The sequence below is a fragment of the Macrotis lagotis genome, chromosome 6 (genome assembly GCF_037893015.1).
Source record: "Macrotis lagotis isolate mMagLag1 chromosome 6, bilby.v1.9.chrom.fasta, whole genome shotgun sequence".
NCBI classification, from domain to species: domain Eukaryota; kingdom Metazoa; phylum Chordata; class Mammalia; order Peramelemorphia; family Peramelidae; genus Macrotis; species Macrotis lagotis.
The window spans coordinates 32,392,688-32,413,698 of record NC_133663.1 but is presented as its reverse complement, the minus strand read 5'-3'; the positions used below and the strand labels follow the sequence as shown (position 1 = coordinate 32,413,698).

The 21,011-nt window shown below is 38.6% G+C and overlaps 1 long non-coding RNA gene across 1 annotated transcript; it reads right to left on the bottom strand.

Moving 5' to 3' along the window:
* Window positions 1-780: 780 nt before the first annotated feature.
* Window positions 781-13,202, bottom strand: LOC141491606 (uncharacterized). The gene is made up of 3 exons (XR_012469663.1): window positions 12,731-13,202; window positions 12,503-12,566; window positions 781-3,748 (listed from the first exon to the last, which is right to left on the bottom strand). It is a non-coding gene; the product is annotated as an uncharacterized LOC141491606 (long non-coding RNA).
* Between the last annotated feature and the right edge of the window lie 7,809 nt (window positions 13,203-21,011).

Here is a 21,011-nt window from a genome sequence, read left to right as displayed (position 1 = left end):
CTGTCATCTCCTTACTTTGTATTACTGGATCAGACAAATAGCTTGATAAAAATGTTTATGGACAAATTTACGACCTATCTTGTCCAAGATAATATTGTAACACTAGTAAGTTGATAAGTATGTTCTGTAAAGGGTAGTGGAATGGGGAGTTAGACAGTAAGATTCAGAGTCAGGGGAGACATGTTCAGATCCTGGCTTTGCATATCACTAGACGTGGGGTTATGGGATTGACACCATCGCCATCCTAAGTTTAGAGATGGAAGGCCCTTAGAGATCATTACAGCAAATTAATCCAAGCATCTTTTCCCAAACCCCTCATTTTATATGAAGAAAGTGAGTTCCAGAGAAAGGAAGAGACTTGCCCAAGATCCCACAGGTAGCAATCCACAAAATTGTGATTTGAACTGGGGTCCAGGGCAGTTAGCCTGGAGTCTAGAAGACTCATCTTCCTGAGTTCAAATCTGGCCTCACACATTGGGCAAGACATGGAATTCTTTTAAATCTCAGTTTCCCCATCTGTAAAATGAGCTAGAGAAGGAAAATGGCAAACCACTCCAGTATCTTTGCCAAGAAAAGCTCAAATGGGGTCACAGAGAGTCACACAACTGAAAACTCACTGAACAACAACCAGTGCTCAAGTCATTTTCTAAACTTCTATTTCTTTATATGAACAAGATTAATAATGATGTAATAGTAATAATATGATAATAGCACCTATTTCAAAGAATTGTCAGTCTGAAACAAAATAGGTAAAATACATTTTGTGAATATACAGTAGGCTTTTAATAAATGCATGCAAGAGAATCAGTATTACATGGTGAATTACATGTTGGCCTCAGAATCAGAAAGACATAAGATGAAGTCTTATCATTGACACCTCTGTCTGTGTGACCCTGGACAAATCACTTAACTTGTCAGCCAGCTAGGAAATTCTTCAAGATGCTCAGTTTCATTGGCCAAGGGAGTTCCTACACAATTAAAATCACAAGTTTGCTCCCTAACCCATGTCCTAAAGCACCTTGTAAGCTTTCAAGTAATAGATAAATGTCCTACCATGGTCTAGAAAGAGTTTCCCAGCCCCAATCCCCTCATTTTGGAGATGAGAAAAATGATGTATAAAGAAGTTAATTAAACTTGGCCAAGATCCACAAGTCAAAATGTCACAGGCAGAATTTGAATTCAAGGTCTCTGATGTCACTTTTTTTGGCTTCAGAAGAAATCTTATTAGGATGGGTCAGCATACTTTAATCTGCACACTCTGCATCTTAATCTATGGGTTCTTGGTACATACAAAGTGCGTAATAAAAATGACATTAGCCCTGTCTCTTGTTGTAAAACTGATTTACGAAAACTCAAAGTAGAATTTTATATTTATCTGTTAGATTTTCTCTTAATAGCTTTGACCCAAGGTTCTATCTTGTCAAAATCCTTTTTGATTTCTGTTCTTTTGTCTGCTGGGTAACCTATCATCCTCAGCTTAGAGTCATCTGCAATTTGTCAGAAAATACACATATTTATCCTTATGGAAACCCTTGATCATATTCACTAAATATGTATTATAAACCAGCTATCATGGTGGATGTTGATGATGAACAGACAAAAGTAAAACATGTCCTGCCCTCACAGAGCTTATATTCTACTGAGGGAGAGAAAACTTACATATAATTATATATAAAATAGATAGTCAATAGAAAGTGGATCAGAAAGAGCCTCTTAGTAAGGGTGGAATTTGAGCAGTCTTGGTGCAACCTTAATCCTGGTTGTCACCTGGGTTTATAATCTAGATGTCATTCTCAACATCTCTCCATCTCACCTTCTCAACTGCTCTCCTTACAGTCCATCAGTTGTCTTTTCTACCTTCAAGACCTCCCTCATGTATTCTTCCTTCTTCCTTCTTCCACTGCCTTCCTCACCCTTTTGGGTTGATCTCCCAATGATAAGTCTCTCCTTGCTCCTATCCATCCTGTCCTCGACTGCCTAATTACCTTCCTAAAATGCAGGTCTGACCATGTCTTTCCTGTTCAACTAATTCCAGTGACTCCCTATTGCCTTAAGGATCAAATAGAAAAATCTCCTGACTCTTATAACCCTTTGTAAACTACCTTTCTAATCATCTTGCACCTTCTTTCCTTCCACGTGCCTTATGATCCAGGGACAGCAGCTTCCTTGCTCCATCTCCCACCTCCTCGTAGTATTATTAACAGTAGGTTCTTAATAAATGCTAGCTGATTGATTGGCTGGGCTTGGCTCACATCCTGGAGCTGCAGGTTTCCTCTTGCTCCCCATGGTCTTTGTATATACTTTTCTGTGTTCAGATTATCCATTAGAATGTAGACTCCTTGCGAGGCCATTTTATCCTTTTCTTTGTGTCCTTTGTGTTGATTAGGATTTGAGAGACATCATCCACTTTTTGCTTTTTCTGATAAACCCAAGGCAACATGGGGAGCCATAGACTTCCCTATATAATTGGCACAGTTCTATTCAATAAGCCTGAATGAGAAGTTGCTATTGAATCGACCTCTGGGAAGCCAAGGCAAACCAGTTCACAAAAGTTTCTTAAGAATTCTTATATGATCAGCACTGCTAATAAAAACAAATATCCATCTATTATACTGAGGTTGGAGGAGTACTTTCCATTTCTTATCTTATTTGATCTCTACAACAGGCACTGGGAGGTTGGCGATGGACATTACATCATCTCTCTTATCATTGGTCAACTGAAGCTCAGATGGGTAAATGTGTCTGGATTATAGTCACATCGCTAGTATAGACCCAGGCTTGAACCTCAGTCTTCTGGACATGAGGCAAGTTCACTTTCCATTCCAGCACGCTTGAATGGATCATCCGCCACGTTCCAGTTGGCCCTGTCAACTGTCTCAACTATGTTGCCACTAGGCCCCTCATTACTGGACACAAGACACTATGCCGAGCACTGGAAGTAAAAAGAGAAATAAGAGTCCCCGACCTCAAGGATCTCACCATCTGTGCTGTCAGTCATCTAAGAAAGATCATCTGGATGATCCAATGGATAATACTCTGGACCTGGAGCCAAGAAGACCTGAGTTCAAATTCATCCATAGACTCTGGTCATGTAATCCTAGAAGTCGCTTAACCTCTGTTTGCCTCAGTCTTCTCATTTGTAAAATGAGTATAATAACAATATCTACCTCCCAACTGTAGTGAGGATCCAATGAGTAATATTTGTAAAGAATTCAGTTGTGTCAGCACAGTCTGAAGCGCTGGTCTGAGGTGAGGAGGATGTGAGCTCAATCTGACCTCAGATGAGTACTGGCTGTGTGACTTGGGAAAGTCATTTAACCTTGATTGCCTCACATCCAGGGCCATCTCTAGTCATCCTGATTCCTATCTGACCACTGGACTCAGATGATTTGGGAGGAGAAAGTGAGATTGGTGATTTAGCTCAGCCCCCTCTCACTCAAATCCCATTCATGTGCATGTTATAGCATCACTTCCCTAATGCCATGGTCTTCTTCGAGAATGAAGGACAAACATTATATAAATATTAGCTGTTAGTAATTATTGAGAAATGGCTGAAAACATGGTATCATCGGATCCTTTCCCCTGTATCTTTCTGCCTCTGTGACTTTAAGAATATTACTTTACCCTTTCCAGGACTTAGTTTCCTCTTTCCTAAAACAAATGGGTTGGATAAGACAGCCTCCAAGATCTTTTTCAGTTCTTGATTTATGATGCTTTGGAATCAATATTTTTTCCTTGTGTAGTCACTCTGTAAGTCAAGGGCAGAGATATTAAAAAAAAATTTTTTAAAGTCTTGTCTCTCGAAAGTTGTACCATCTATTAGCACATCTTGCCCTGTCGGCGACTTTGGGGAGATTATCTGGCTGACTATTTCAAAGAACCTTGAAGCTCTAAGGGGGGGAAAGCCAGAATATAATTGATCAGAGAGAGCTCCATGTTTGTCTTCCCCCTTCCCGCTCATGGGTCTCATTGCGGGAATTGGCGGTGGGGATGGGGGCGGGAATGTTGCAATTTGCTGCAATTGGGAAAATGTTGCAATCAGATAAATATTAACTTTCGAGTCATTGGTGTACATATTTTTAGAATTATGAAAAACATATGTGCCCCATATTGTCAGAGGTGTCACTGGGTTCTTTTTACTTGGAAGTGTTTGAGTAGGGAGTGGAGGCACTATAGCCAGAAATGATTGCGAAGTGAAAAACAAAAAAGCATCGATGAAACTTATTTTTTAAAGAAATTACATATTTTTGTTTCCTTCAAAGGGAGTCTTTTGTTAAAAAAACAATATTATCACTAACAAAAGGATACATGCCTTTGATCTTGTTAAAGGAAAACTCTCCATCACTGGGCTACCATTGCATTATTCTGCAAGGTCTTTCTGCAAACATGATACTTTCTTATTTGTTCCTAGATTAGATTGAATGAATGGTCAGAGACAGTAACAAAACTTTGTTTTATTAACTCACACCGGCCAGCAACAGTTCTCAGGAGCAGCCAGGATCTATGCCTTTTTCACACAGATAGGACTTAGTTTCATGGAACCAACAATGTCCAAAATAACACTTTTTATGAGAGCAAAGAATTGGGGGCGGGGGGAGAGGGGGGAGGAGAGGAAAGATGAGAAAACAGAGTACCCATGGATGGGTTGAACAAATTGTGCAATATAAATGTTATGGAATATTAGCAAACATTTGAGAGACACAAGGGAAGATTTTGAGAACTGATACCAAAGTGATATAAATAGAACCAAGAGGAAAATAAAAATGATGATAACAATAATGCACATCAAAAGAATAGTAAAGGGCGGCTAGGTGGTGTCGTGGCTAAAGCACCGGCCCTGGAGTCAGGAGTACCTGGGTTCAAATCCAGTCTCAGACACTTAATAATTACCTAGCTGTGTGGCCTTGGGCAAGACACTTAACCCCACTGCCTTGCAAAAACAAACAAACAAACAAACAAACCTAAAAAAAAATAGTAAAAAGAAGTTAAAGGGTGAGAAATTCTAAAGATCAATCATGGTCCTAATGAACAAATGATGAAATAGATTTCATTTTTTTAAAAGATAAATGGGGGATGCTGGGTGCAAAATATTGTATACTTGATTAGTTCTAGTCCCTGTTTTTATTTTTTATAAGCTCTGCCTAAATAGAGGTTAGAATGGCTAAAAAAAAGATGTTATTAAAAATAGTGGAAAAACTTCTTTTTGCATAACAATTTGTTATGAAGTCATTTGTCCATTAGCAATGATTAGTGGAAGGGAAAGGTTGGAATTCATATTGGTTATGATCTCTCTACGGTAACAAATGATTTTTGGAGAATTTGGTACTGACAGTATCCAAGATTTAGGATCCAAGAAATACATTTAGAGAATCATGATGACATTTGACGTATGTGAAAGTGTTTCCTTTTCTAATTGGCAGGTAGTAGAGTTCCAGCATCTAACTCATAGACAGAACGTGTAAGAATCCCACACCTAGACACTGCTGTTGGCTTTTTCTCCAGATGCCAAGGAACACAGCTATTCTTGTGTAGGTGAAGTATCATTTGGAAATAGAACTCTGCTTCAGAATAGTAACTGTTCTTTTTAATCATGTATTTCTGCAAGAAATTCTGTGCCTTAAATATCACCATTAGACAATGGTTAGAATTGTAGGAATATATTAGATTGCACGCAAGTTATACTTTTTAGTGCAATACAAGCAATGAGAAAAAAATGATAAAATCCTTCTGTTTAGATGGAGGTAAGGGGTTAATTTTGGGGGTGTCCTGGACTTCATTGGTAATCTAGAGAAGTTTGAGGTTCCTTTCTCAGAATCATGTTTTTAAGCACATAAAATAAAACACAGGATTTCAAAAGAAACAATTTCTAGTAAAATGCAGTTATCAAAAAAATTTTTTAAACAAAGTTCATGGACTCCAGGTTAATAATCTCTTGTCAAGAGCTTCCATTGGGACTGAAACATCCAAACAATCCTTTTTGAAGTCCCTGAAATGAAGGTTGGAGCTGTCAGTTAGATATACTCAATAAAAGTGCCAAGGAATGATTTAAATATAAAGATTAAAGTATTCTCTTTTTTGTCCTTGAGTCTTTTTTTCTGAGGTAGGATTGAGTTGTTCTTTAGAATGGAGATGAAGAGAACATTAGAAAGTGACCTCATCCTTCTCCTTGGCTTTCCTCCTTTATGGCCAATGGATATTTTCTCCAGATTTAGCTTTGGGCCCCTTCTTTGCCAAGAAACTTTGCAATTGAGATTGGAAGTTTTTTGTTTTCACTTTTAACACTGATATTTTGCTCAGTGGAAGTTTCATAAGAGAGATTTGTTGCTTTTCAGTGCCCTAGTTCAGACTTATCTTTCTAGGATATCAATAACTCATTCCTCTTGCCCAAGCTGACAAAGCTTTCTACTGATAATTCTCTCTGGCTACCGGGATAAAGGCTCTAGAGAGTGGAGAATTTATCCACCTGAGGTGCTAAGTTCCGGTTGATAAAAATAGATTTATAGAGACATGACCTGTTTATGCAACCAGGAGATGAGACGTCTTCTCCAGATAGAACCAAAAAAAGTGCCCTGAGGAAGTATATGAAACTTTGATCCATCCTTCTTGCCTATGGGCAAGGCAAAGGGGGTTACATGTAAACAAATATGACCTATGTGTTAAAACTAAACTATACTTTCAACTTGCAGGGGCAAGGGGAAGACTGATTGAGCCACGTCAAACACAGGCTTGGGACTTAGCAGCTCTTCATCTCCATTGACCCTTTAATGCAGTCCTAGCCCTTAGAAGATTAAAATGGAACAAAACAAAAAAAAAATGGATGGAGTTTTAGATACCTCGTTATGAAAAACAGCAGCAAAGTCATAAGATCCTTGGAAGAAAAATCCACTTCACTGCTGATCCTGTTAATAAATTGTTTAAAATGCTACATTCCAATCAAATTTGCTAGCACCTCTTGTCTTGTAATCTCTGATGCTTTGATAAATTGTAAACATGGGGAGAAGTCATTGGAAAAGTCTTATAAGATTGAGGAAGATACCACTAGGCAGGTGTGGCAACAACCTTTCTATTTCCAATCATCTCCAGGGGTAATGGACACGGGCTTTGGGAAGATGCTCACGTCCATGGACATAAACCAGTCTCCTTGCTGTTACCCCAATTTCTTTGCATATTCAATAGCAACAATCTTGAGACCTCCTTCTAGCTATGGAATGATGCTGAGAAGAAATTCATTGATCCTAGGAAGAATGAATGAATGAGTGAATGAAAATGTATTTATTAAACACTAATTTATTAAGCAATTAGGGTCAGTGCTAATTGCTGGGGATTCAAATAGTTTAATGAGGAACTCGTCTTTCAATGGGGGAAAACATACATAAGGAGATTTCAGTTTCAAGTCAGGGGTCTTTGGGGTACAGAGGCAAAACAGGTAGTAATATATTTCACAAAGTTATTTAGACTGATAAAAACCTCATATAGGATAGATTTGGGGCTGGAAAGGATCATCTCGTTCTTTATTTTACAGAGGAAGAAAACAAGGCACCAGAAAATTCGTGACCTTTCCAGAGTTACCATGGAGTCCGAATTTGAACTGGTCTAAATCTAAAATTCTCTCCCCTCTGCCAGAGTACCCTTATAATCTTGTCAAGTCTCTCATTTTATAGTGTATAAAGGGGACTCCAAGAGGGAAAAGATGGGTGATTACAGTCAGGTGGTGTGTTGTATAAACTCTAGATGTGGAGTCAAAAAGATCTGAATGAAAATTCTAGCTCAAACACTTTCCAGCTGTGCCACCCGATTCAAGACACTTACATTTCTTTGCGTCCATCTGTTCATCTATAAAATGGGCGTAATAAAGTAACTACCTCCTATCGCTGTTGCGACAACACGGTGAGATTCAAAGAAGATAATGGCAGGGGAAGTTTTTAGGAAACCTAAAATCTCTCTATAAATCCTCACTATTGTCATTATTGAATATTATATTTTGGTTTTGAAAGTAAAAATCACAAAATAGCACAGGCACTTATCAGATGATACGGAAGTGCCTAGTAACATTGAACATCAATATTAACAAATTCAGTCTTTCTGGTTCCTCCACAGGCTGCTGCTCTTTGTTGAATTTTTGCAGAGAACAACCCTCACTCCTATATACATACCTACACCTGCTTCTGTCTTCCACATCCTTCCCCATCCAGGGATCTTCCACATTCACATCTTTGGAAGTCAATGAATTAACATTAACATTAATCCTACTTTGAGAATTTCACTGTTTCAGTTGATTAGACACCCTCTGAGGGCAGTGCAGGACAGATAAAATATAAGATCCTCCAGGTGAGACCACTTTCCTTCTTGTCTTTCCTTTCCACAGAACCCAAGCTGAGTTTCTGGCATATCATCAAGACTAAATAGATGTTTTTTTTTGATTGATTGACAGTGAAGTGAAGAAAGAATTGCTCTGGAACTGGATTCAGAGTTCTGAGTTTGAATTCTGCCCATACAACTGAGTTATAACCATCTATCCACACCAGAAGAATATTAGTATTTAAAAGATAGACCTTTGTTTCAGGAGGAAACTTGGGGTCAGTCAAAGAACCTTGCCATTTCATAAAGGCTATGCAGCCAACTCTCCCCTTCCTACCCGGTTTTGGGCCTAATTCATTGTTCATTTGCTACATGTTAATAAGAAATATACACATATGTAATGTTATTTATTATTGTTATTTTATTACTTATTATTCTTGCTTTATTATTAATGTTGCTTTATTATCTGTAGCAAGTAATATATTCTATGATGCATTATAATATATCATATAGAATATGTTATAATATAGAATACATAATATGATAGCTCATAGAAGAAGGAGGACCCAAATTCAATTTTTTGTGTGTGTGTGAGGCAATTGGGGTAGCTTCTCCATGGTCACACAGCTGGTAAATGTCTGAGACAGGATTTGAACTCTGGTCCTCCTGATTCCAGGAGGACCCCACCACTGAGTTGCCCCCTAAATTCAAATTTGACTTCAGACCCTGAAATGACATCTCCAGTGATCAACAAATGATGTAGGTATAATTGGAAATTGACTTATTTATAATAATCCATCCTAAAATATGGGAATAGCTTTTTTTTTTTCAATGTGGATTTAACATTTGGAACAAATTTTGACTGAATAGTTACCTAGAGCGATGTTTCCTAAAATGTGCTGTGAGGACCACAAATTTTGTATAGTTATCCAGGTACTATAATAAATCATGTGACTATTTCCTACAGATGAGAAAAATTGAGGCTCAGAGAAAGGTTAAGAGCTTTGCCTGTGGTCACACAGCTGGACAATTGGAGGCAATATTTGCCCCCTCAGTCTACCTGATTCTTTGTTCAATGCCCCTTCTGTTTATCAGCTTCCCCTTAGAGATTTAGTCTGAATGCTATGCCTAAAAGATCTTTTTCTATTTCCCCAGTTAGTCTCCCTTCATCCCAAATATTTGTATTAACAGCAACAACTATTTAGTTTTTATCCTTGGATATACTGTATCTCATAAAGGTCCTGGTATACAGTAGGTAGCTAACAAATGCTTGATGATTAAGATTGAAATGAATTGAACCCTAAGCATGGATGCCTTGGTTTCTCAGCCACCAGCATCCAGGTCCATAGTCACCTTGGGCAGTCGTTCCTCTAGGAAATGGCATTATCTGCGGGACCTTCTTGTTTATTTCCAAGTCCTGAATTGTGGCTCATCCTGCCCAGAATGACTCTATCATTCCTGTAGTGATTACAGATAAAATGAAAAGCAGATCGGAAAGACCAGAGACTCCCTTAGAGGTCTGAATGGGATTTGGATTCAGTACCTAAGTAAAGAAGGGAGAGGGAGACAGCACTGCACAGGATGTGCTCGCCAGCTTCTTGGCAGCAGCCTGGCCTTTCTGGATCAGGTTTAATCAATAGTGACACTGTTCAGTTGAATTTGGATGCCTTACCTAGACTTCAAAAAACAAAACCAAAAACCAACCTAATCTTGTATAAAAGGATACAGGATGATTCCCTGTTCTGCTTTTCTTTCTTTCACTTTCCCTCTTTTTCCTTCCTTCCTTTCTCTTTCTCTCTCTATTGTTCTTCCTTCATTTCTTTCTTTCTTTCTTTCTTTCTTTCTTTCTTTCTTTCTTTCTTTTTTCTTTCTTTCTTTCTTCCTTCCTCTCTCTCTCTCTCTCTCTCTCTCTCTCTTTCTTTTTTTCCCTATGGTTCCTGTATTTGGCTTGAATGACATTATTAAACTATTTCCTGGAATGTCAAGGGCCTCAATTGTCCTGTCAAGAGAGATTCTTATTTCAGGGGCTGTAGGGAAGTTTGTGTGTGTGTGTGTGTGTGTGTGTGTGTGTGTGTGTGTGTGTGTGTGTAACAGAGAGAGACAGAGATAGAGAGACAGAGACAGAGAGAAAGACAGAGAGACAGAGACAAAGACAGAGACAGAGACAGAGAGACAGATAGAGAGATAGAGAGGTTGTGCATTGGCAGAAATTCAGCACATCTGAGATAATTTACAGAAGTCCAACGAGAGTGATCTGTAGCTCAAGAAAGGTTTTCAAGACTGCATGATGGCCCTGTGTAAGAATGTCCTTTGGGGTTGGGGGAGATGGAAGAGGTTTTCTTCTCCCCCCCCCTTTCCTCAACCTCATTTCAGAGCAGCTTAGCCCCTAGGCTAACGTGTCCACATGCTGACCATCCTCACTTCTGTGGCTGTCGATCTCATTAGCCAAGAGGGTCAGCCGTCTGCATGGCTGGAAACTGGTTATTTCAAAGCAAGGTAGGGCCTCAGACCTTCCTGCTGGAAAAAGTACATTCCTTTATTTTCTCTCTTGGCTTTACTGAAGGAACAGCCAAGGGGAGTCAGCTATTTGGCTTTTGCCTGTGGTCAAAGGCAGACTTAGATTTCTTCTTTCTAGTTTATGAACACAATTCCATCTCCTCTTTGGAATTAGTTTTAGCTGCCCATATCTGACCCTCAGTGTTAACCCAATAGATGCAATACTGGTCCCACTTGTCTGTGCCCACCATAGTGTGGGCACTGGGATGCTGGGAAGGAGGCCAGACTCTGGGATTTGAATGAGAATCCTGACTCTGCTGGTCAGTAATTTATAGGCCCTCAATCAAGTCATCTTATTATTGGAGAATGAGGATAATGGTGTTTATTCTCATTGCCTCGCACAATTATCAGGAGGAAAATGCAGTCAAAAAATGCTAACAAGAGTAATTGACTATAAAATTTGCTACTTTTCTTCTTATTTAAAACAATGGGGTTTTATGTGACTTGAATAAGGCCATACAGCTAGGCAATTACTAAGTGCCTGAGGCAGGATTTGAACTCAGGTCCACCTGACTCCAGGGCTGGTGCTCTATCCACTGCACCACCTAGCTGCCCCAAAACATACTATTAATAAAGTAATTTTACTGTAAAATTTACTACTAATAGTAATTTTACTATTTAATTTTATTATAAGAACTTACTATTAATAAAATAATTTTACTATAAAATTTACTACTAATAGTAATTTTACTATAAAACTTACTACTAATAATAGTGATTTTACCATTTGGTTTTACAATAAACATTTACTACTAGCAATAGTAATCTTACCATTTAATTTTACTATAAAAACTTACTATTAATAAAGTAATTTTGCTATAAAATTGACTACTCATAATAATTTGATTATAAAAATTACAAACAATAGTAATTTTACCATTTAGTGTTACAATAAAAATTTACTACTAGTAATAACAATTGACCATTAAATTTTGCTATAAAAATTAATATCTACAACAGGAATTTTACTACAAAAATTTACTACTGCCAATAATAATTTTACCATTTAATTTTACTATAAAATTTACTACTAGCAAAAGTAATTTGTTTTTACTGTAAAAATGTACTGCTAACACTAATCATTTTACCATTTAATTTTACTATGAAAATTTACTACTCCTAATAGTAATTTTACTATAAATTTACTAACTAGTAGTAATTTTACTATAAAAATGCACTGTTAATAATAGTAATTTTGTGATTAAAATTTACTACTATCAACAGTAAATTTATAAAAATTTACTATTAATAATAACTTTCCTCTTAAGTTTACGACTAACAATAGTAATTGTTATAAAAAATGCTGCTGAAAATAGTAATTTTACCATCTAATTTTGCTTCTAATGAAAGTAATTTTCTATTAAAATTTATCATCAATAATAGTAATTTTACTATTTAATTTTCTTGCATATATTTACTACTAATAATAGTAATATAGCACTTTTACGTAGTGACATGTATTAAATAATTTGTTCTAATAATTTATTATTGTTTACATATGTTTACTATTATTTTCTATTTGCTTATTACTTACAGTAATTTACTATTACCTCATTTGATCCTCATAACAATACTGGGAGTAGGTGCTATTGTTAATCCCATTTTACAAATAAGATAATGAAAGGAAGAGAGAGGTTAAGTGACTTACCCGGAGTTCATATTTGGACTTCCTGACTCCAAGTCCAATTGTAGCCCAATTATCCTACACATCTCTGATTTGAAAAAAGAAAAGAAAAGGAAGAGTTGAGAATTAGTTAAGATCTATATTATCCCTTCCTTTTACGCCTTAAGAAATTGGGGTACAAAGCCTAAGTGGCAAGACATGGCCAAGCTTGACTTTGGTCTCAGAGCTTTTCATTTTTGTCTGAAGACTTACATGGACGCTTCTGATGTTCTCTTGGGTGAAGGACTCCCAGGTGCACTCTGTCTCTTGGCTGCTTGGCCAGCCTTGCTTCTTTCTTATCCTCCTTCTCTATGTACAAATGTGGAGCTCTAGGCTCATCGATCCTGTGTTAGAAGGAACCTTAATAGACCTGATGCCATCTCCTTTCTCTACAGTCTTTCTTAGCAATCTTACTCATTGCTAGCCTAGGGAACAGTTAATCATCCAGATGGGTTAGAACCTGGAACATATGATAAAGTTGGCTCCAGGCAAGTTGAGAAAGATCTTAAACAAGGGACAAGGGAATTGATATTTTGTACTCAAGACAGAGGGGAGCAGATGAAGGCTTTTGAGCAGGGGGAAAAGAAGGGAAAGAGAATTGAGTAAGTATTTCTAAAGGGTCAACTATGTGTTGGACAGCTCAGGGTTGTCAGGAAGACGGGTTCAAACTCAGACTCCGACTCTTGTTTGTCTTAGTTCCTCCCCTACAAAATGGAGAAGGAAATGACAAACCACATTAGTACTTTTACCAAAAACATCTCCAAATGGGGTCACAAAGAATAGAGCATGACTGAGCAACATGAACGAGACATTTTACTAAACATTCCCAAATGTTGTCCCATTGGAGTGGAGAATGATAGGATCAGTTGTGGGTATCAGAAAGATTATTTTGGTAGCAATGTGAAGAGTCACAAAGAGACACAGGCAGAATGAATTTACAGGGTGGCCCCTGTAGGCAAAAGAAAACAAGGAAGAAAAACATCTGATCTCTGATAGATGAGATGGCCAGTCACAATTTCAAAAGACTGTCAGAGAAACAAAACCTCCCTCTCTTCGGCAGAGAGGTCAGTCAGTAAGCATTGATTAAGTACCTACCATGTAGAGTGATGAGGGACGGGGAGCCATAGCCCCCACATCAAATCTAAGATGTCAGATATGGCCAATGTTTGATTATTTCATCAGATCCCACCTTTAGAGTTGGAAGAGCACCCCAAATCATCCAGGCCAAGACCTTCATTTCATAAGACTTAGGAAGGTGCAAAGGTTGGATTCAAGGTCACACAGGTGGCACATATCAGGGATGGGTTTGAACCCAAGACCTCAGAGTTGGCACACTACTCACTATTCCACAAAAGTCTAACTTGGATTCAGGACATATTGTGGTCTCCAGACTCCTCCCCTGTACCTAGGCTACATATTCTAGTCTTAGATCCTAAGATCCAGACAAACAGACCGTCTCACTCTTCCTCATGCATGATGGTCTCTGTCCTAGATCCATGACTTCTACAGGCCGCCCCCTCATCCCTAGAATATGATTCTTCTTCATCTCCACCTTCTAGAATTTCTAGTTTCTGTGTAAGCTCAGCACGCGACTTTGCTTAACAACACACATACACACATAGACACATATGCATTTATATATTTATATATCTACATGCATGCCTATATATCTATACACATATATACATGCATGCACACACATGTATATGTATATGTGTATGTATATATATATTTATCTTCCAAAGAAGGATTCAAGAGGAGGGGAGGGCAACATCCTTGTGAAATGACAAGAATGGACCCCAAAGTCCTTAAAAAACCATTTCAACATTTACATTTACCACTTATTTTTAACACAAATGATTTCTAATTTGTTTAAAAATATTAAAAGAATACATTGGTAGAAAGGAGAAGATGCAGATGTAGAAACCAGTTAGGAGATTATTGTAATAGTTCAGGCAAGAATTAAGAGTCCTTGAACTAGAGGTAGTGGCTAAGAGAGTGGAGAGAAGGGGATGGATGTGAGAGAAGTAGAGAAGGGAAAATAATCAGTTTTGGACAATTGATTGGATGTGAACAAGAGCCAAGAGTCAAAGATGAAATGCATCAGACTTGTAAGTACATCTTCTAGGGAGTTTCTTCTCTCTCTTTGGTGTCCAGAATTCTGTGAGAAGACTATGCTGGGACCCTAAGGATCTGACTCCTCAATAATATGCTGGAAGCAGATACCACAAGGTTGGTGGGAGCAGTGATAGGGGGCCAGCTGCAGAATGGAATTCCCTCCTGGGGATTTACTCTCCATGTCAATAGGGCAGACTTAGCAAAACCTCAGATCACTGCTCTTGTTTGACTTTTAAGAAATGATCACGAAAGGAGCCTGAGAAAAGGTTGCTTTAATTCAATGACAAGAGAGCATAGGGATGCTGCCTGGAAGTGTGATCAGAGAGATACCCCCACACAACCAATATATTCTTCCACCAGTGAGGGAGAGAGGGACCATTTTGGCTGGAGCCGTTCAGCTCTACAAATTCCTGCTTTAAACAAACTATGCAAGAATTTCAGCTGTGACATCACATTGACATAGCCCACCGAGGAAGCTTGGGAAAAAAAGAGCTGGGGATCAAAATACACAAATCACAGATGTTTTCAGATGCCAGGGGATAAGCAGGATTTCCAGTGATAGCCTTCTGCAGCTCACCATCCATTCCTCTGACCCTAGAAATAAAGGGGCAAAAAGCTGTTTATAGCGAAGCTTTCCCCAGTCTCTCCTAGGAAACCCCTGTGTCACTCCTAATGTGAAATTCAGTCTTTGTTTGTGTCAGTGGGGGAACTAGTGAAGGAGGGAGTGTGACTCAGGGTAAAGGCATTCTGGTGCCCCTGAAGAATTTAGAAAGTTGGGAAAATGGGGGGAAATGGAAAAAGATCTCACATTTGAAATGAGATAGTTATTGCCCTGGCAGCTCTGCTCTGTAGGGACAGGATGAGGTTGGGTGGAAGGAGGGAGTGGGGGGTCCTTCTTCTCTCTGCCAGAGAATCTTTTGTAATGAAAAAAGAATTACCCCCTTCCCCTCTGACATCTTTCCTTGGGGAAATCAGAACTTTAATTTATGGGGGCAGCATTGTCTTACTGCCTGAACAAACAGCACCTTAAAAGTTGTCTCCTGGCAGGGCAAAAAAAAATGCTCCCTTTACATATTGACTTTTCTGAGCATTTTATTTTATTTTTTTCCATTTTAAAAACCATTTTTTTTCTGTGCATTTTTAGGGTCCTGCTTTAAGGAGGCAAGAGGTCTGGCTAGAATTCCTGGGAGATGGTGGCTGCAGGTCTCCTATGCTAGTCCCCATCCTCACAAACCCTTAATCTTCAGGCCACTTGTTCCAGGGCTGGGTTCTGAGCATCAGCCAATTCCTCACTTGCCTTTGTTCTTCCCTTCTTTATATAGGCTGGCCTCCATGGCTACAATGAACTCCCTCCTCTCCCTCTATATTTTAGAATCCCTAATTTACTTCAAATATTTCCTCCTCCATAAGGTCTTTCCCTCTCTTCTCAACTGATACTGCTTTCTCTCAATTGGGTATTTATTTTCCTATTTCAATCTCTCTTTATTTTTATTGTTTATATGTACATATGGTCACCGTCTTCCCGCTACATAGAATGTAAGCTGTTTGAGGTCAGGAACTGGTTTATTTTGGTCTTTTTTTCAGCCCTATTTAGCTTAGCACAGTCTTAGGTCAAAGTAAGTGCTTAAAAATTCTTGTTGGTTGAGGGCTTATGAAATGCCTATCATGTGCCAGACTCTGGTATTGGTCCTCACAACAACCCTGCGAGGTGGATGTTAATATTAATACCCATTTCACAGGTAAGGGAGCTGAGGCTGAGAAAGTTTACATGGCCCATCCAGGATCACTCATCTAGAAAGTGTCCAAACTTCAAGTCCAGTATCTTATCTACCGCTTCACCAAGATGACATAATAAAAGTAAAGTTCTCCTCATATTTTGGAATGCATATAATTGCTAGTTACTGTTATTATAATCCATTTAAGAATACAGCCACAGATGCACAGAGAAGTAAGGGATTGACAGGTCACAAAGATGGCGAGTGCCAGAGCTAAGGTAGAATGGAAGCTTCTTGAGAATAGAGATTCATTTTTGCTTAAATGCTTGGGTCACAGTAGGTAATTAATGTTTGTGGACCAAGAGGCAAGGACTAGGAATCAAATCTGGTGGGATCCTGTCCAGGATTTCCCCCAACTAATGATACCAGGATGTCCATATGCCTTCTTTTTTTTAAATTTTATTTATTTAAGGCAATGGGGTTAAGTGACTTAACCAAGGTCACATAGCTAGGCAAATATTATGTGTCTGACATCGCATTTGAACTCAGGTCCTCCTGTCTCCAGGGCTGGTGCTCTATTCATTAGCCACCTAGCTGCCCTTCCCATAATGCTTTCAATAGAACTCAACTTTCCTACAGTCACTCTCATTTTCTTTCCTAAATTCTCTTATTTCTTAGAGGTGGAACTGATTATTAACCTGAAATGACAAGATGATTAAACTTGACCTAATCACTACACTCTTTCCTCTCTGTTTTGGTGTATAAGTTCAAAAATGGCTTCATTATTCCTGACAGGAGACTTTGGGAAAGTCTCTGGTTAAAGACAAATGTATTTGACAGGGGAATCATGCTTTGTTACTCTAGATTATATCAACTAATGACTCTCCCTACTCCTTGATTTTGAAATCTAAGACAATCCAGGAAACCTTGTGTTGAATCAACCCTTTAAAAGTTAGTTAATATGGGCTTTTTTAAAAAGGAAGATTATTGTTTTTAAGAAGACATTTCTAAAATTTGTGTCTGGACCTCCAGTGGGATTGCCTTATTTGTGCAAGGATAACCCAGAGACTTTTAAGACCAATGTTAACCCTAAGAAATCTTCCACAGTCCTCCATTAACTCAAGGATAAAATTAAAAATTATTAGTTTGGCATCTAAAAAATCATAAAGTTTGTCATTTAATGACTCCTAGCCACCTTTCCAGTCTTATTTGTGACTTGACTCTCCTCCATTCCAACCAGGTTGGCCAATTCGCTTTTCTTGATGCCTGAATTTCCATCTCCCATTTCTGGATCCCTAAGTTTTGGAATCTGCTACTGCTTCACCTTTACCCTTCTCCCCATAGACTCCCTGAGGTCTTCAAAGCATTGTTCGGGGCCACTTCCTCCTTGCAGTTTTTATTGAGCCCTCCGATTGTCAATGATCTCCCTCTTGTGAAATGACCCAGGGCCTATTCATCTGTCTACATGCTACATCCTTCCACACCCTCTTAGCTTATTGAAGGTAAGCTTCTTGAGGAGCGGTGCGCAATGCTTTGGAAATACTAGATGTTTTATAAATACTTGTCTGGTGGGATTGAATTGACAGGATAATTTTAGTTAACTGTTCTAACCAGTTAACTAGTTTATGAACCTTGTAAACAGCATATCTAAAAGTCTTTTCAGAATCACCTCCCTTCTGAGTGATACAACTGATGTGTGTGTGTGTGTGTGTGTAATTTTGTTTTGTGGTGTAAGTTCTGATGTAGACCCCATTAGATGAGGCTCCAGTGAATGTGTCACACACACACACACACACACACACACACACACACACACACACACACACACACACACACACACACACTGAGCCAGAGGATCAATTTGAGCATGGCCTGATAGCTCCCCTCCCTTCCCCTCCCCCATCACATGGACAGAACTTCTCTAGCAACTCAATTCTCTCCAGGGTCTTAACTTTCCCTTTGCAAACAACTCACTCCCCTCTTCATTCAAGGGGCCTTAGCTTTCCTTTAAACACCTGGTGGGAGAAATATTTGATGGCTGTCTATGTTTTGTTTCCATCAGAATCTAGGCTACTCATTAGATCAGAATTTTTTTTCTAGGGGAGTGTAATTCTCAGTTATTTTCCATGTTTCTAAAGTTCAATATAATCTCACAACTTTGCATCTCTCAAGAATGAAAAGTCTAGTTTAACAGAGTTAAGCAAGGTATCTTTTACATCCCCAAAGGAGAATTCGCTCTCCTCCACTCTATAGCAGAAATGTTCCCTGAGATACAATACTCAGCCTTGGGTTTCTGTTAATTGCTTTCCAATCCCAGCAAAAACAGGGGGTTTGAAGTGACTAAATAACCCACAATCCTATTTTCATATGGAACCCACCTTTAGGAGATTAGGAGAAAGGGAACAAGAGAAGGTGGAAACTGTTTGCATATGGAGTCTTTTTTTCCTAGAAGCTATCCCTACTACATTGGGACGTTCTTCAACGCAGTTTTGATAAATCGTGAGTAGACATAAAAACTTAAATGGGAATTTTGGAGGAGTTTTTTGGAAAGCTAGAGATGACACATGAAGGCCAGCAGATGACAAAGAAAAAGTTTAGGAATGCATAAAATTTATGTAGAGCATTGTAAAATAGGAACATATTTTATCTTTTAATACTAACAATTCAGACATTTTCTCTGGTATGAAGGGAGGGCCAAAATGTTTTATGTGAAATTTCCAGATTGTGGGGGTACCAAACCCCTAACTCCTACAATGTGAAAGGGATAATTATATATTTTCTAATCTCTGAAAGGGATTTAGACATTCACTGAAGGCTGAAAGCACAGAATACCATAGACTCTGACCTTAGGGAACTTTGGGATTTCCTTAGGCTAAGGTATCAGGTATCCTACCCACAGAGAGAGAAGGGAAAAGGGGAAAGAAAGACCACTGATCTTTCTCCTGCCTCAACTGAGGCAGTCATATTGGATTCATTCAGCTAAGATAGAATTTGTGTGTGAAACATCCTCAGCTCCCTGCTTGGAGTCTCCTCTCAGCCCCTCCTGGCCCGAGTCATCTCCATGGAGCACACTTGCCTCTCCTGCTCCTTTTTTCCAACCTCTTCCTTGATTTGCATTTTTGATTTGATGGATTTCATCTCTTTTTTTCATAAGCCTCATTCCCTAAAATCAGAGTCTGTGGCACCCCGGGCAGCCAACCTTCAGATAAAGTCTTAAATTCCCACAGCTTAGGAAATCCTAGGGAAAAAGCAGGTCCATATTTAGACAGCCCCTACCTCTCCTTGCTCTGCATCTATATATTGTGCTGAAGCTCCTAAAAGTGGGTTGCATATGGAAATGGATTTGAAAACCTCAACATGCTATATTATTGTTATGATGATGATTATTGAACCATCAAATCTGGCCCAAAAGAAGGAGCATGGATCTGAAGTCCCAGGACTTGGGTTCAAATTCTATCTCTGTTGGATGATCAAATGCAAATCCATCGGCATCTTGGGACTTTGCTTTCCTCATAAGTAAAATGGGAGCATTGGACAAGATGACCTTGAAGGTTCTCTCCAGTTGTGATTCTGTGATCTTAAATCACTAGATGAAGGTGAGTATCAATGTAATTTTAAAAACCACCCAATAATTTAATAGGATGGTAATAAATGCTTATGAATCTTCCAGTATACTCTTGAGTTCACCAAGGTGGGCACTTCCTTTGAAGTATACTTAGCACTATCCTTCCACGCATTCTCAGTTATTCTAATTGCTGTCCTCACTACAGCTTTAGCTGGAGATCCTCTCAGTCTGGGAGAAGGGCTTCCTGGGGGTCTTATGACACTGTTCAGGAACCAGTGGAAGTCACAAGTTCTGCATTAGTTATTCCTCATTCTTGTCCCATTAGCTGCTGTCTTTCTTTCCTATTCCCTTGCATAATTCTTAGTGGGTAACCCTCACCAAGTAATCTGCCCATCATATCCCTTTCTACTGCCCCTGGAGTGGGTTGATGCTTTAATTCTCTTCTTTATTAAGCAACTGATGACACCTAGAGCTAAGCCAAGAAAACAACTTTGTCCTTTGGACAATAATTTGAGTTAATAATCTAAATATACCTCATTTAATTTTGATTTTGATTAGGACAAACCATTCTTTCTCTCCTCTTGCAATTCTACTCTCGAATGCTCTTGGTTAGATATTATTTTTCATAAATATGAATTTTAAATTCATCTCTCTTCACATGACTATCATGGGAAATCTTAGAACAGAAGTGACCCCCCAGTTTTCCTATTTAGCTCTTTTATTTCTATGTTCATTCTCTGTGTTTCTAGGAAGATGATTTTGAGAGATAATATTTACAGAGCCCTGGAATTGGTCATGAAGAGAATTCCAATTCTTCCTTCAGACTAACTGTGGGGCCATGAGTAAGTTCCTTCACTTCTCTATAAAATGGAAATAGTACCCAAACCCATTTTACCTTAGTGACAAGTTTTTTGTACCTCTGGAGAAAGAGCAATGGATTTGAAATCAAAATAGCTGAATATGAAAGGGGGAGTATTTATTAAATGCCCACTATATGCCAATTTTAGAGGTATTATCTCACCAACTATGGTAGATTCACTTATGACCTTCCTTTAAAGTTGAGGAGACTGAGGCAGAGGGGATATTAAGTGAATTG